This window comes from Ambystoma mexicanum, chromosome 6p (assembly GCF_040938575.1).
Source record: "Ambystoma mexicanum isolate Mex_15411 chromosome 6p, UKY_AmexF1_1, whole genome shotgun sequence".
Lineage (NCBI taxonomy): Eukaryota > Metazoa > Chordata > Amphibia > Caudata > Ambystomatidae > Ambystoma > Ambystoma mexicanum.
Genome location: NC_090935.1, coordinates 800,780,082 through 800,796,598, shown reverse-complemented (window position 1 = coordinate 800,796,598; position 16,517 = coordinate 800,780,082).

Here is a 16,517-nt window from a genome sequence, read left to right as displayed (position 1 = left end):
CATCAGTTGCCTATTTGCCAGATCTTGGCTTTCAGCACATTTGTCCTGTATGGCTCCCATATATAAATATAAATATGCCGCTATCCTGACAATCTTGTCGTGCTCATCTTTGGCTTTAGGGGCCATATATAGTTCACTCAGGGCCACATGTAATGGACCCTGATCTCTCCATATGTCTGACCCTGTTTCAGTGATCTGGGGTGCGATTGCCAGCAACTAGAGAGCCTGGTCCTGGTGAGCCCACTCACCTCTCACAAATAGCTTATGTAAGAGGTGTTCTCTGGCTATTTTGATATCTACCAAGGTCGTCATTCTGGAAATTGATTTCCTTCCTGACTTACAGAAGTTTGTATTTTATTTTGCAAAACTGACCGTTTCCTTAGAGCGTTCCTTCGAGGGGTGTTTTTACAGTGTAACACGGCGTGGTGATCCAACAGGATTTATGTATCCTGTCAGTTAGCACACTGTATTAATCTGCACAAGTGATAGATCTAATCCAGAATCCCCGGCTCGAGCCCCCAATCTGTTAATGACTGCAATTCAGCAATCCCACTAAGTCAGTGCCTCGTCTGTGACGCCCAAGGGAAGCCCTTATTTATATATTTTTATGACAAGTTATAATCTGGATGATAAACCCTTATATAACGCCCCTCTCTTTGAATCCCCCTGACCTCACTGAGCCAAGAAGTAGGTTTGTTTTGCAATTTAAAAGGTTTATTGAGAAAGTAAACAATATATATATCACACTTTTATGAATAAATTAATATTTGATAGCACACTTAGGCATATGACAGTGATCAACAATGGACGATGTTACACTAGCACACTGATTTAATTACTTAGGAGTTAGTATAGGGAGGATAAGGTAGCTGAGAATACTTTTATGATTTCAAGGAAATGCAATGATGAATAAAAATGCAGTACAGAAATAAACTGATCGGTTTTCACAAGAAATAATATGTTCACTTTTCGCCTTGTGGCAATTCACTCCCCCCCTATGCAATATAAGGAGATGGAAGTAAAGCACACAGTTTTCAGGAATACAATCACAATACAATACGAATTTCAGTTCCCCCCTAGCAAGCTTAGAGAAACAGGGATGGTTTTAAACACAGGAAAAAGTACTTTTAAATGTGGTATGCAAAGAAGGGAAAAATATGCTAAAAATGATTTTAATTCCCTGTAGGAGATTCAGGGTAGGTGATAGTTTTAAGATTAGTTCAAGTCACACTCGCGATGCTAAATGAGGGATTAGCAGGTTGAAAATGAATTTTAGCAGTTCAAGCAAAAGTGACTATTTTGACAGGTGAAGAAATTGGGCCAAATCGCAGCACTTTTTCCGAGTGCGTCCTAGCACATACGATTCAAAAGATGCGAACGGTTTTGTGAAGGTAGATTTCAGAAATAAGTTACATTTTCAGAATGACATGTCGCGTTTTTACAGATTTGAAGCCACAGGATGGACACAAAATTCTAAATGCAGTTCTAGACAATTTGAAGGGATGGGATAAGATTACTTTAAACCAAGAGATGACTATGCACAGTTCTGGCTGGATACTCACTCCTAATTTTGGAAAGGAATGCGCCTTCGTCACGGATCGGGTCAGGATTGGGCTGCGGTTCTCTCTCCGGACAGTCTCTGGCACCGGTTCCATTCACAGCGTGGCCTCGGGTCTGGCACTGCACAGCAGTCTGGTCTGGGTCTCTCTCGGGTTCCGGATACAGCTCTGCTTACTGGGTCTGGATACAGCTCTGCTTTCTGGGTGTTTCTGGCACAGGGTTCTAGGCCAGAATCAAACAGCGCAGCCTGGCTGTTTAATAGTTTGGTTAGGTTGCTGGATTCTGAGGCCTGCTGAGAAGGATTCAGCTTTTGGACTAGGCCTCTCTGCTGCAAGTTCTGAAATCTGGAGTCTGGTTTCCTAAGTTCTGGTTCTGGAGTTTTCGGGATATTGTCTGGTCCAGCAGAGTGCTTCGCAAGAATTCAGGTAAAGTGGAAAAATGAGTGTCCCTTCCTGGGTCTTAGTGGCTCTTTTTATGTCTTTTGAAAGTGGGTGGGGAGGCTGACTTTCTATGCCCCACCCTCTCATGATCCTGATAGGCTAAAGAATTCTGTGTGCTCTCACTGGGGGACTAAGTAGTGAGTTAGGATGAGTCAGAGTGATGCTATTTTAATGTCTGGCTGAAGTCCCTCCCCTTTGCATTTACTTACAAAAACGATTTTTCATAACCACACATGCTTCCCAGATACACAGGTTGTTGAAATTACATGTACACATTGGAGAAAGGTACATTCTTTCTTGCCCAACTCTGATCTTCCTAAGAGCTTGTGTTCAGAAATGACAACTTATTTTCATTTTTAGTGGGTTTTGCCATATTGGACTTTTACCCGAATTTGCACAGAGGTACACCCCTCTTCTGGGCATATTACAGTAATGTACTAGGTCTCTAGCATCGTGTCTGCAATATTCATAATTCCCGGGGTTTTGCCTCAGAACATCACAGAGCGACCAGCTGGGTCTTGAACCATGAGTAAAATTGTCATTTTAAGAATCTCAAAGTTGTACATTTCTGTCATCTGGTTACAATGAGTTACAATTAGTTATCAGTATTTTTATAAAACATATATTTGCCTTCAATTCAATTCACAAAAGTGTCTGGGTCTGCCCCCAGAAACTTGGTGAGTTAGAGATCACATGTCTTTCCTTCCAGGCAGAGCACTGTTTACAGATACACATCAAATCAGCATATTCTATTCAAATGGAAAGAGTCTATTGTGTTGACTGAGGTCAGCAGACCAGGGGGCCACTCTGCATTTGGTTAACAGAAACCTGTGATTTCCTGCCTTCTTGTGTGGAGTTCTGAGGTGTGAAGGCTTCCCAGCCTCTTGGACTGTTAATAGAATCAGACTGTCTTCTGGGAACAGCAGGTGTTAAGAATGTATATTAACCAGCAAGGCTTTGAAGTCCAGGCTGGCTCAGGCTCCTTTGTCAGCTACTGAAATACAGTTCACCTGTCAGAGTTTAGACCGCTAGCGCCAGTTAGTGTCCAATGCCGGTACTGCACCTATTTTTGGGAGCTGTCTTGAATTAATGTCTTTCAAAAAGGGGATTTAGCTTGACAGCATATGATTTTAGCTGACATCGTTTTGATGGGGATCCTTGCAGTAGAGTGATGTAGAACACCAAACCAGAAGATTGAATCTTTATAGTGGTCTTGTGGGCCATGATCTTAGCAATTTTTGACATTAATAAAAACAGATTTTGAACAGAACCATCTTTCTTTGCACTGGTGGGTGGCAGGTCAGGCGACCATTTTGGTGTGCGCAAAACTGCGCGGTTCTCCTGGATTCTGGCGCAAATGTGGGCTTTTCTGCCATCTTGGATTTTCTAAGCCCACAGCACCAAATGTTGTAGCATAATAGTTCAAACGTGGGTCAGGACACCCAACAACACATCTACTCTGCACCATTTCTGTCCTTGAGTGCTGGAAATTGTCTGTAGTCTGGAAATAAGTATTCAGCTTTTGTTTGGAGTTTTCTCTGCACAGCTGAAATTATTATATGTTGCCACTTTTAATCATACTTTTCCTGTGCAACTGAAAGAAACTGTTGCTGGACTGGTTTTTCATGAAATACCTTTCTTAGCTGCTGTCAGTCAGTGAGGCCCGGTTTCTCTGACCACACTGGATGATCTGGGATTTCAGCACACTTTTAATTTCAATGGTTCACTTGGAAAATGACTGAATTTAGCGAGAAAACAGCACTTTGAAGGTTGCAATTGGTTGGTGAAGCAGCATTTTAAAAGGCATTTTCGGTTTTAGCCCATTTCTGTGGCCTTGCTTCATGTTACATGCAACAGCACCCACTGGCATTCTCCTGCAGTGAGTTCTGTTTTTTACCCCAACTTTGACTGTGTGTGGCAGGGGTGTGCAGCCTTTTGTGATGGTGAACCATGCACAGTTTTACAGATATTTCCGCGCACAGGGGTTACTGCATCGATTTTTGGTGGTTTTCTTTCCTTATTGGCAAAGGGGTGCAGTGGGGCGGATCGGCATGGGTAAAAATATCCTGCACAACACCCTAAAAAAGAACAGGGTGCATTGTTTGCCCCTGGCCTGGGTCAATTTGTGTATTCAGTCATGTAGGGACCACCACCTCGGACCACACGAGATAATAACGGACAGGCACAGGAACACACCCATCTCCCCTGCATCAGATGCCCATATAGCTGTTAACAGTTCTGGGCAAGGAGTTCAAAGAATACTTGACAAATTTAACACATGCAATCAAATGTGTCTCACGACAGATTGGACCACCTTGCCCGTACAACCCCCAGAGCAACCTGCTTCAGACACAACCATTGCTGCCAGGGGAGCTTTGTGTGCAAGTGGAACAATCCTAGGTTCCACAGGCCCTTTGAAATGGTGTTTTCCACCCCTCTTGCAGTAAAGGTAAAAGGGCTTTGTTATTGGATACACCGCTCAGACATTCGCAAGGCACCACCAAATTCCTCACCAGTATCCTAAAACGAGACAACCAATCTACCTCACCTTACTTCACTTCATGCTGCCAATATAAGTGCATGTACAAAGATACCAAATGTGCATTGCTGCTAAAAGCATAAGCTCTAAATTAAAACTCTCTCTCTCTCTCTTTCTCCCTCCACCCTCCCTTTCCCCTTCTCCTCTATCGCTTTTCCCTACCTGTTTGTGATCCCATTACAGGAGGACGAAAATGGAACGTTCACCGTCAAAGTGTTCATTGCATAATGTAATGTTATCAGTTCTGTTAGACTATATTCTTATCACTGCGGTCTGTACTTTGCCGCAATCCTGTTTACCATACTTATGTTTATGTTAGTAATTTATTGGGGTTCATCTTTTATCTGTGCAAGCCATCTAAAAAAGTGGGGGAGGGGGAACATGAATAAGAGTACATATTGCACAATGCACCTCCTGAATGAAAGTACACCTCTCAATACAACCAAACTGCTAAACACAACTGTGTATATGTACACTACATCCTATATAAATAAGACCAGTACCAAATGAATGTGTGCATGAATAAAATGTTTGAAATATTACTTCCCATAGTTAAAAACCTCCGTTGTAGCACAAATAGTAGCAGTAGTAGCAATGTTAGTAGTAGCATGCCACAAAGGAGGTATATATCACGGCATGGCAGAACAAAAAGACAAGCGCGTAGGCACAAATATGATGCATACTATGGCCTGGGTCTGGATGCTATCAAAGATATTTATCATAGCGAACACTCGAATAGTTGGTATTCCAACATGAGTGCGGTGGGAAGGCCAACGGCCAATAGCAGTTGCTATGTATGCTCATTGATACTGAACGCATTAGGGGCACCAAAAGGTTTTAGTACCACAAGAAGTTCCAATTATAAAGAGACAATGCCTGATTCATCTTGCTCTATGTAGGCTAAAAGGCACCTTCCAGGCACACAGCGTGCGTCTAGCGCTTGTCGATCCAGATGCCCAGAAATGCAATATCAACCCAACAAACATCAACTGTTTAAAACAACCATATTTAGTGATCAATGGAGCAAAGTATGCAAACAGGTGGCAGGAAACAAGTTGCTGAGCTGAAGGCCTCCTGGGATACGTAGGAACAAACAGTGGCCTTTTTTGGAAAGAACATGTGCACAAATATGGACAGAGCATATCACAAAACTGACATGGACTGCAGCAATGGAGAAGTCAGTGAAAGTGCACTGAGAGGAGAACTAGGAGTTTCATAGCAAAGAAACAGTCTTTGTCAGGTCCAACGCGCGATGCAACAGAACATTGTTGATTCTAGATCTGAAGAGAGGCATGGCAGCACTGATGGACTACTACTGGGTGTGTGGTCCACAAGCATACTTGCACCTTCCACGATCATGGATCGGCTATTGTTCGCTGGCCATGCTACACTTAGCGCTACTAACAGTCCCAGAAGAACAACTGAAAGTGGGGCCACTGCCTGACAAGACACTGACAGTGTCCCCAACAATCGCAGACAAAAACACACTGCCATCACCAGTCAAAAGACTCAGCAACATTGCTTGAAGAGATACCCAAAGAAAACAAGTTGATTAGCTCAGCAGAGGCGTTCTTTGCATCACTATGTTGCATGGCGTACAAGCACGCGCTAATGGTAAATGGCTCCAAATCGTGCGCTGGGAATTGGTCCAATTGGCAAAGGACACTGAGCAGGGGTTCCATGTTAAAGGTCTAGCTGTGCGCCGGGAGACTGATGATGATGCAGAACCGCTACGTCTTGTATATGCTGACAGCGATGGAAGGAGGCAGGCACAAAAGGATCAGGAGCTCATGTTGCATGTTCGTGCCTTCTGAAGATGCAGAAAATGGTCTCTGTCACACAACATTGCTGCAGTGCACGACCTGGGGGTTAAAATGAAAAAAGAAGCTGGCATTCAAGAGGAGGACTAGTTTATAATGGCATCCCGCTGAGCTCCATCCTGGCTGGAAGCTCTGGTGGAGATGCTGGTATACATCATCGTGTTCATCCTGGTTCTTTTCTGCACATGCCAATTGGGACTCCGAAGTTGTGCCAAAGCAGTGGTTTCAAAGGTACCTCACAGCACAAAGGAGATAGAAGTACAAACTGACCACCCTATCCCCCACATGGTTCCGGTTACCCTACGGAGATGTAGACCGACTCTTACCACACAATCATCGTCCCTCCTCCAGACCCTGAAAATTATAAGGGCGTATGGGTAGATTTATCAGGAGATGGGGGATGCATCTATATGATATGTACTCCTGAAGAGTATGCACAAGTGGGAGAAAGCATGTATGTAGGGTGTGGATGCCAAAAAAGGGAAGGAAATGAGCCTTTCCCACCCGCCTAAGTGCTTTAGAGTGAGGCGAGTCCCATAGACAGACCTGCGATATACCAGGGAGGAAAGGGCTGTGCTAACAAACCCGGTATAAAACACAATATTGCAGGAATTATTGATGCAGACTTAGTGCGCGTAAAAAGTAGGCCCGATGGAGAAACCTGAACAGGCCCAAACATAGAGGGCAGATGAACCTGCGCTGCTAATTCCCATAGAAACTTCCCTTTGTTCCTTAACTGTTGCAATGACTTGTTATCCCAGAGAGGAATGCGCCCTGCAAGGCCACGAGACAGCACCAGGCTCCTTGTGGTGTACATTCATCACAGCCAGGCCAGCAGCAGACCTCCAAACCCCCACCCAGCCCACCAGGAGTAACAGCACCCACCACTGACCCAGCCAAAGAACCCCTACATTCCGCGATAGTGGGTGACCTCAGACCACCAACAATAAAATCAATGGTGATAAAAGATCTAAACGAACACGACCATGTCACCTTATCCCATAAATATACCCTTTCTAATACGAGTTACAGGGAGGAATAAATTTAGCTCAAAATGAGGGTGGAAGCCTTGGGTGCAGAGAGTGCGATATGTACTGAGCAAAGAATGTGTGGGTCAGCGTGATCGTGTTCCTCCCCCCTGTGCCAGTCCCCAAGTCTTCCAGGTCCATGCCATAATGATTATCGCACAATAGTAACCCTGTAACAGCATCATGTGAAGAGCCTGACCTTCCGTCCCTGGAGAGATTAACTCAGATGAACCAACATGATCGAAGACGGACAGATGAGACTTCAACCAATCATAGCCTGACATCCCCTATGGAGCAGGCCCAGGTGTAGGATCTCACCAACCAGCCGCACATGTTTCTACCATATGTTATGATGAGACTGTGTCCCCTTATAATGGGCTGCTCATGCAGATTCTGGCAGAACGTTCTCAAGCAGCAGGGTTCTTTCCTTACACCTTTATCTTTTGTATGATTAAAACTGGTTATCCTTGCAAGACCTCGCTTGGCCTTTTTTTCCCTAGAGGGTTGTATTTTTTCTGGCATGAGCATACAGGGCGTGCCTTTATACCCAATGTACTCCCTATTATTTTATTCAAAAAAGTCTACACCATTATCAACCGTCCTACGCATTGTATTTTCTGTAATTAGCACTAAACATTACAGAGTATTGTTTCCAAATGTAATTTTTCGTAGTGCAGGTTTGCTTTAGTTGCCATTTTTTATACACAGTTCAAAAATAATTGTCAAAGGAATATGTTCAATTGACTCACTGTGATCCTTTTAGAATAGTAATATTTATTTATATTTCTCTAACAGATCTTAGGGACAATCAAACAATGCCTTCTTGTATCATTTTGGTTTGCACTAATGACAGCCCTGCTAAAAGTCAGAGTACATTCCTGTATGTAGTTCCAAAGGATTTAAATGCAATAAGAAAATGGCTCTGAAGCTGCAGATTACACTAAAAAGCGTCGCCGCAGACTCCTTCACAAATTACTTCCCAATGCAGTTCCAACTGAATTTCAGCACACGCTGACCCAGGTGAGTAGTGGATGCTGTATTTTTAAATGTATTTTACCATTTTCTAAATTTGCCTCTATTATGTGTTATAAATGACCACTCAATATATTGAAAGAGTTTGTGAACAGGTAACATAATGAACGGTTTTCAGTGTTTTGGGAACCTATCACTACACAAGTTTCCTTCATGACACCATGTACTGTGGTTTGTCCATGTTGCACTTTGAATTACTTTCTATATCCCTACTTTAGAGACACTCAAAGCCTTTCCAAACACACACTCACATTGCATACTTTATACTATTAAACATTTTTTCACCATGTCGGTCTTTACATACACTGCACTGATGGGTTTATAGACATTTACCATGGAGAAAACCACACACCCGTCCAACATCCTAATGATGAGGCCATGCAACTTGCCCATAAACTTATTTTTTATATGGTCTAAATAATAATACTAAAGTCCATTTTCTATTGAACAATGGCATGAATATGTACATCGATTCAAGGACTGATGCTACATCGACCACTTTTCCGAAGTCAACAGCAACCTCACTCTAGTTTCAAATAATTTTACAATATTCCCTCGGATGAGACTCTACAAAATATGTTTTTGTTCAAGTTCAACTTACACATTGATTATTATGTATAATATTAGCTTTTGATACAAACTGGCTTGTAGGCTTCTCTGAAAATAGCAAGCATCATTAACATGTAAAATAAAACGTTTATGTTACATCTTTATTATTACAAATAGTTATATAGGCGCATACTTTTCTACTGCAACCAGTCTGGAGGCTGAGGTATAAGTAATAATTTGTTGATTTATACTAATAGGTATTAACAATATCTTTTTTTTAAACATTTTATATCATTTATTTTTTTGATAATTTGCAATTCTGTCAGCAAATTGCAAAGCATTCGATCATCAACCCTGATATATTTAACACAGAAACACATGCAACAATTAAAGTAAACCTTCAGAAAAATGTATTTCATCACTGAATAACAGACCCTTTCACTATGTTTATGGTTTTGTTTATAAACTTTAGTGCTTAGCGAAAAATGGAATCGTTGAAACGAAACAAAATAACATTACAATGCATTAAAGGGGCCACAATTTTGTTTTGCAGGATGACCTCTTACCAACTCCCTACAACATCTCTGAAGGTTATCAGGTACAGTTTTCAAATATGTCTTTTTAAAATGTTACATGTACAGTGTTCAACTTTGTGTCAATATTAATTTAAACATTGTACTCAGAAGATTAACCCTATCTTTTTACATAGTTTAACTTACATTGTAAGGTCAGCAATCATTAAATCAACTTTCTCAAGATGTACTTGGAGAGACCAAAGATGTTAGCAGTAAATTGTTTAACAATTGAATCCATGTTCTTTGAATGTGTTATGTACAAGGAATGTGCTACTGAAGCGGTCGAAACTGAAGAAACATGGCCAATAGGTATACATAAGACATTATAAAATATCAGTTATCCATTTTAACTTTTGTAATATTTAATATGTTATAATGGTCTCCATAGTGACATTTTGTTATATGTATATATGATTCGTTAAGCGGAAGAGAACATTTCAAGGTTTATACAATTAGAAATTATGTTTTCAGCTTGGTCTGGTGGTCAGCAAATCCAATTTGACTTTCAAGGAAGTCGGAAAAAGAAGGTACATAGTTTCTTTTTTGAAATAAGTGGTTTATCATTTCATTGATATTACATTTTCATGTTGCAATTCAGATATTATGAATGCGTGATTTTTTTGTTCTCTTCAATTATAGGCCTAGGAAGAAGAGGCACATAAAGACTCCGACAACTACACAAACTAATGAAGTTGCTTGCCAAACCATTGTCACTTGGGAGCAGCTCCATTTTGAGGATCAGCATGGTCCTCGCAAGATTCAGTGCCATGATGCAGATGTCCAGTGGCTAGAATTGAATGTCAGCAGTGATGCATGGTAAATAACCTTGGATCATTGTTACAGCACACATCACTCAGAAGAAACAGACAACTCAGAATTGCTTGCAGAAAAAAAAAAAACACACACACACACACCCCCCCCCAACCCCCCAAATTAGAAACATCACACAGAAATAACCGAAGCATCTTCCCTACTAATTGACAATTGTGTCTGTGATGTGGACTTCACTCTTCCTAGTGTGGAGGATTTATCCACCACCATGGAATCGCAAACCAGTATATTTCTGGAGAATTGGCTGTTTTAAGGAACCAAAATACATTGTAGTGAACTGGTGCCTGATCAAGATTATGAAAATGATTAAATGTGATCATAAATTGCACCAGAGGATTTGTGGGGAGCCATTGATGAAGTTTACTTGTGTAGTCAAAGGCACCAACCTGACGATAAAGGGTAACTGTGTACATCACCAGAACTCATTTTCATCGTCTGCTGAAGCTATACTTGGAAAAGTGCCTGCTGGAAATGAACTTTGTTCATCTGCTTTGTTGTGTAGCAGATCAACATACAGTACAATTTCAGGTTTTTCTAATTTTGAGGCACTCAAGTTCCTTTAATAAATAAATAAAAAAACAGTACTACAAACATCAGAAAGATCTCTTGTTCCCCACTTTTGGCCAGGAATGGAATAATGGAATGGACATCACAGAACAGATGTTAACGGACAATGCTCTCACTGGCAAAAGGCTCTGGCTGGCTGGTGAAGGACAGTGTGACAGCCCAGGTTTTTCTGCTAAATACTGCACATTTCATTTCCAAGACATGGAAACCAAACAAATAGTGAGTTCAGTCATCATGCAAGTATCTGAATGTACATCTTCTGTTGCCATGGAAAAATATGGTTTCATAAAATCCTTTCAACTTCTGCAATCCAGAGGAACGCAAATAGACACAATAACCACGGACAGGCACATTTCAATAACCAAGGCCTTGCAGACATAAAGCGTCAATATGATGTATGGCACGTCTCAAAATCAATTTAAAAATAAATTACATCTGGGAGGTGTTGGGGGAGGCTACAGAAAATATTTTAAATTGGTCAGTCTTTCAGCAACCATCATTGCTGGAGTTCAAAAACCTGTGATGGATCTGTAGATATTATGCTTCAAAAATGGGGTTCATTGATGCTCCATTGCTCTAACATACACTTGTGTAAAGAAAAGAAACATTTCCACAAATGCACAATTGAGCAAGGAGCGTTAGAAAAGGTAGTTGGTTCCAGGCTCCCCTCCCACACAGCACTTGAGAAGATTGTGTAGGACAAACCGCTTTCAAGAGACATGAGGGTACGCAGAGTTCTGCTACACTGGAGATTTGGAGGTGTTCCATAATAAGTGCCAAAAGTACAGGCTTAAAAGGTTGCACTTTGGCATAGATGGTATGGAGGCCAGAACAAGACTGGCTGTACTTCCACACAGGAGAACAGTTATGGAACAAGCAAAAACAGCAGGAATTTTTGGGATGCCTCGTTACAGCAAGGAATTTATGAAAAGAAGCAAACAGTGGGTGGCAAAGCCAATCTTCCAGCATATGGATTTTGAATTTGTGAAAGATCTGACATTGAAGGTGCTGGCCATGCACCTCCCTCGCACCCTAGCATGTTCCCTTCTGTCCAGAACTACACCCCCACCACCAGCACTTCTTGCTACTGCATGATCTGAATGACAAAGCCTAATAGGGCCGTTGTTTTTTTCTTCCCTGCCCCCTCCCTTTTTTTGTTGTCTTGTGGCACCTTGAAACACCATTTTCTTGTGGAGGCAAAAAAACAATGAATAAAGTTTAACCTCACTGTAAAGTAGAAATCATAAGTGGCAGCAGATAGAAATAGACCAAAGGTGTATGTGCCTGTCATGATGCCTGCCCCCGGAAGACCAGACCAGGCCCAGCAGCCTCGGAAGCAGGCATCATGCCACTTGGAGCATGCCCAAAAGCCCCAGTTAGGGGCTGTTTGGGTACAGTCCTGGCACCTATGGCGCCAGGCTCATAAAGATAAAGTCAGTCCTGGCGCCATGGGCGCCAGGCTCATTATTGATAACTTACCTGAAGCAGACCATGCTGCATACTCACCTGAGGCAGAGCATGCTGCATGAAGACTCAAGCCAAATGAGGCTTAGGAGGGACTATTTTACTGAAGGGACGTTTTTGTTACTTGGTTGGGGCTGTGGAAGAATACTTACCTGGATCTTCTTCCAAGGCTATTTAAACCACGCCCGGACAGCCACACGTGCTTCGCGTTATTCTGCTTGCTGCAGCGTAACGCTCACCGTGTTTTCAGCAGCACCAGTCTTCAGCCACGCCCGCTTCAGTCCTGGGGCTCCTGAAACAAGAAGACAAAAAGGATAAAGGTTAGAACAGGAGTTTTAACTTTAATCCTTACCTGAATCCTGATCCATTTCGCCAGAGAAGTCTTTGAAGCATTGCTTCGCATTCCTACGGCGCCGCGCTGAGCTCACCTGCTTGGCGGTACTTCAGCATTCCATCACGCTCTCTCCATCTCGCGGCCGCCCTCCGACACCTAAGGAGACAAAGACAGCAAGGTGAGCAAGGGGACTCTCTAAGGCCATACAAGCTACCCCCAAGGACTTAACTGATTTACCACGGGAGGTACTCACCTCATTTCGGGTCGGCGCAGTCAACTCTGCTTCATCGCCGTACCCCAGCCCCTAAGGGGAAAAACACAATAGACTTACCTGAATCTTACCAAGTGCCATTTGGAAATCTTCGAGTGGATTAATCGGCAACCTGCAAGGAATCGGACAGAGCGAAAAGCAGACATTTGAACTCTTATGAACAATTGGGCTTTAGAGTCAATACTGGAACTCACCAATTCCTCTACGCCAGTGAAGTAACTGGTCATCAGCGCGCCCCTGCGGTCGACGCAGGATGGAGAGCTCATCCTTCCAAACCATCAGGTGAGACTAAGGAGGGGACATCAAGAGTGATCAGTGGGAAGACAACGGGAGTGGGGAAGGTGTGTTGACACTCAATTCCACAGGTGGTTAATTCCTCTTCTCCTTTGCAGAAGAATATTCTTGCGAGCCAGACAAACTAGGCTGAGCGGGCCAGTCCAGTCAGTCATCTCGGCGCTACAGGTCACGCTGGTGGAAATAACAGCGGCCCAGTTCCGGTCGACGCCCCCATGGGAACCAGGTGAGCGTAACAGAACGCGAAGCCTACCCACAAATACCCACCTGGGCGTCATGGAGACCTCGGAAACTGATCAGTTGGCCCAATTATTAGGGGAATTAAGGGCCGAAGTGCATTCCGCCCGCCAAGAAACCAATGCCCTCAGGAGGGAACTGATAGTGTCAAAAGAACAAACTGATGAGTTGGCCAGACAACTATTACAGAGCCAGGCTGGACAAACACCTCTACCAGGACTTGGGGCAAGTCCAGCTCCTGTACCATCGAATAACCCGGTGCAGATAAATTTACCTGGAGCCGTTCCTTTGGCTCCGCCTGAACGCTTTGCCGGAGAGCCAAAAGGGTTTACAACATTCATGAATCAATGCCGCTTGCACTTTTTATGTAGACCTGGAGCTTTCCCAAACAATCAGGACAAGGTAGCCTTTGTACTGTCATATCTCAGCGGCAGTGCGGCGGATTGGTCCATTCCACTAGTTAACCAGGATGACCCGATTCTTCGGGATTTCCAGGGTTTTCGAACAAGCATGGAAAGACTATTCGCCCGACACTCCCGAGGACAGGCTTTGGACAACAAACTTTTATCCCTACGTCAAGGTAACCAGGATCTTTTATCTTACATTGCAACTTTCAATAGATTAGTAGTGGAAACCGAATGGCCTGAAGCCAAGCGAATCACATTATTCCATCGAGGAGAACTCAAAGATGTTTTGGCCCAAATCGTGAACCCGCCTCAAGACTGCGCTGAATGAATATATAGATCTAGTGGTCCAGCTCGATTACAGACTTCAAACCAGGAAGGCTGACCGAACCAAGTTTGAGAACAGGGTGTTGGTTAAAACCCACGTAAGCTCCAAGGGAGTAGATGTCTCAGAACCAATGCAAATCGGGGGGGGTTAAAGGACCCCTAACCCAAAAGGAGAGAGATAGAAGACGGCAACTGCAATTATGTTTATATTGCGGAACTGCTGGTCATTTTCCTCGGAACTGCCCTGTAAAACCACCCAAGAAAGTTATAGGAGCAGCAGACGAAAACCATGTGAAATCTGACTTGGGAAACGACCACGCCCGGCAAGCGTAGAGGTCCGCTTGCCGAGCTTAAAGAAGGACACTCTGACCTCGCATTTCACCATACCCATGGTCCTTGTAGATCCAGAGCAGCCATCACGCATGCACGCGGTAAAGGCGTACGTAGACAGTGGAGCCATAGGAAATTACTTGGACTGGGAATTGGCTACCAGGATGAATCCATCTCTCACCCGCAAGACCACGGCCGATGTCACCACTGTAGATGGAACGGAAATTGCCTCTGGACCCGTAACTCATTCCACTGCAGAGATGACATTGCTGAGTCAAGATGGGCATCGAGAGGCTATGATGTTTGACGTAATCAAGGCCCCACAGTTTCAGCTGATACTGGGGATACCTTGGTTGGAAAAACATAATCCCTATATTGATTGGCGAGAGAAGAGACTAACCTTCCCAGAATGTGCTCACACCTGCTACCCAAGGAAAACTCAAAACTCAGTCCTGGCCCCAGTAATTCCAGTAGCCATGCAATTACCTGTTGAAAACCAAGACTTTCAGGATGTCTTCCAAAAGGAACAGGCAAACACCTTACCACCTCACAGATCGTACGATTGTCAAATAGATCTTGTACCTGGAGCACAACCACCTTGCAGCAGAATCTATGCCCTTACGGAACCCGAAAATCTTCATTTGCGCCAGTACCTTGCTAATGGCTTCATTCGCCCGTCCAAATCCCCTGCATCTTCAGCTTTGTTCTTCGTACCAAAAAAGGAAGGCGACCTTAGAATATGTATAGACTACCGCGCACTGAATCAGATAACCATCAAGAATCGATACCCACTGCCTTTGATCCCAGAACTACTAGACCAGGTGAAGGATGCTTGTATATACACGAAACTAGACCTTCGGGGGGCATATCATCTGGTACGTGTCAAAGAGGGTGATGAATGGAAGACTGCTTTTCGCACCAAGTATGGACTATTTGAGTACCAGGTGATGCCCTTCGGACTATGCAATGCACCAGCAGCCTTCCAGTTCTTCATGAACGATGTCTTCCAAGAGCTTATCGACGTTTGTGTGGTCGTTTACATCGACATCTTAGTGTACTCTTTATCAGAATCTGAGCATGTAAAACACATCCGAGCAGTCCTAGAGAAGTTACGCCAGCATAAATTATATGCTAAACTGGAAAAATGCATCTTTCACACTACGGAAGTGGAATTCCTTGGATTTATTCTGACCCCAAGAGGAATCCGGATGGATACACGAAAAGTGGATGCCATTCTTAATTGGCCTTCGCCAAGTTCAATCAAAGGAGTTCAAAGCATGCTTGGCTTTGCCAATTTCTACCGCAGGTTTACCCCGGACTTCTCGCACATTGTACATCCCATCACAACACTATTGCGAAAAACAAACGCTTTGTGTGGACAGAAGAAGCCGAGAACGCCTTCCAAGAGTTAAAAGCTAAATTCACATCTGCTCCCATATTAAGACACCCGCGCCCCGAGCTTCCCTACATAGTGGAAACAGATGCATCCAGTTCAGCCATGGGAGCAGTCCTTTGCCAAAAGGATCCCGAAACTAACCAGCTTCACCCAGTGGCGTTTTGGTCAAGAACATTTTCAGCCCCCGAATTAAACTATGCCATAACCGACAAGGAGCTGCTGGCCATCAAGTCCGCCTTCAAGGCTTGGCGGCACTATCTACTGGGGGCCAGACATACCATCACGGTCATCACCGATCACTGCAACTTACAATACCTAAAGACAGCCAAAGCCCAATCTTCGCGCCAACTCCGTTGGGCATTGTTCTTCGCCGAGTTTGATTTTGTAATAACCTATCGACCAGGTTGTAATAATGGTAAAGCAGACGCCTTGTCCCGGATTGGAACGGGAGAAGCAGAAATAACTTTAGAACCCGTACCCATAATTCCGGAACAGAGAATCCTTGGCCTGACTTCCATA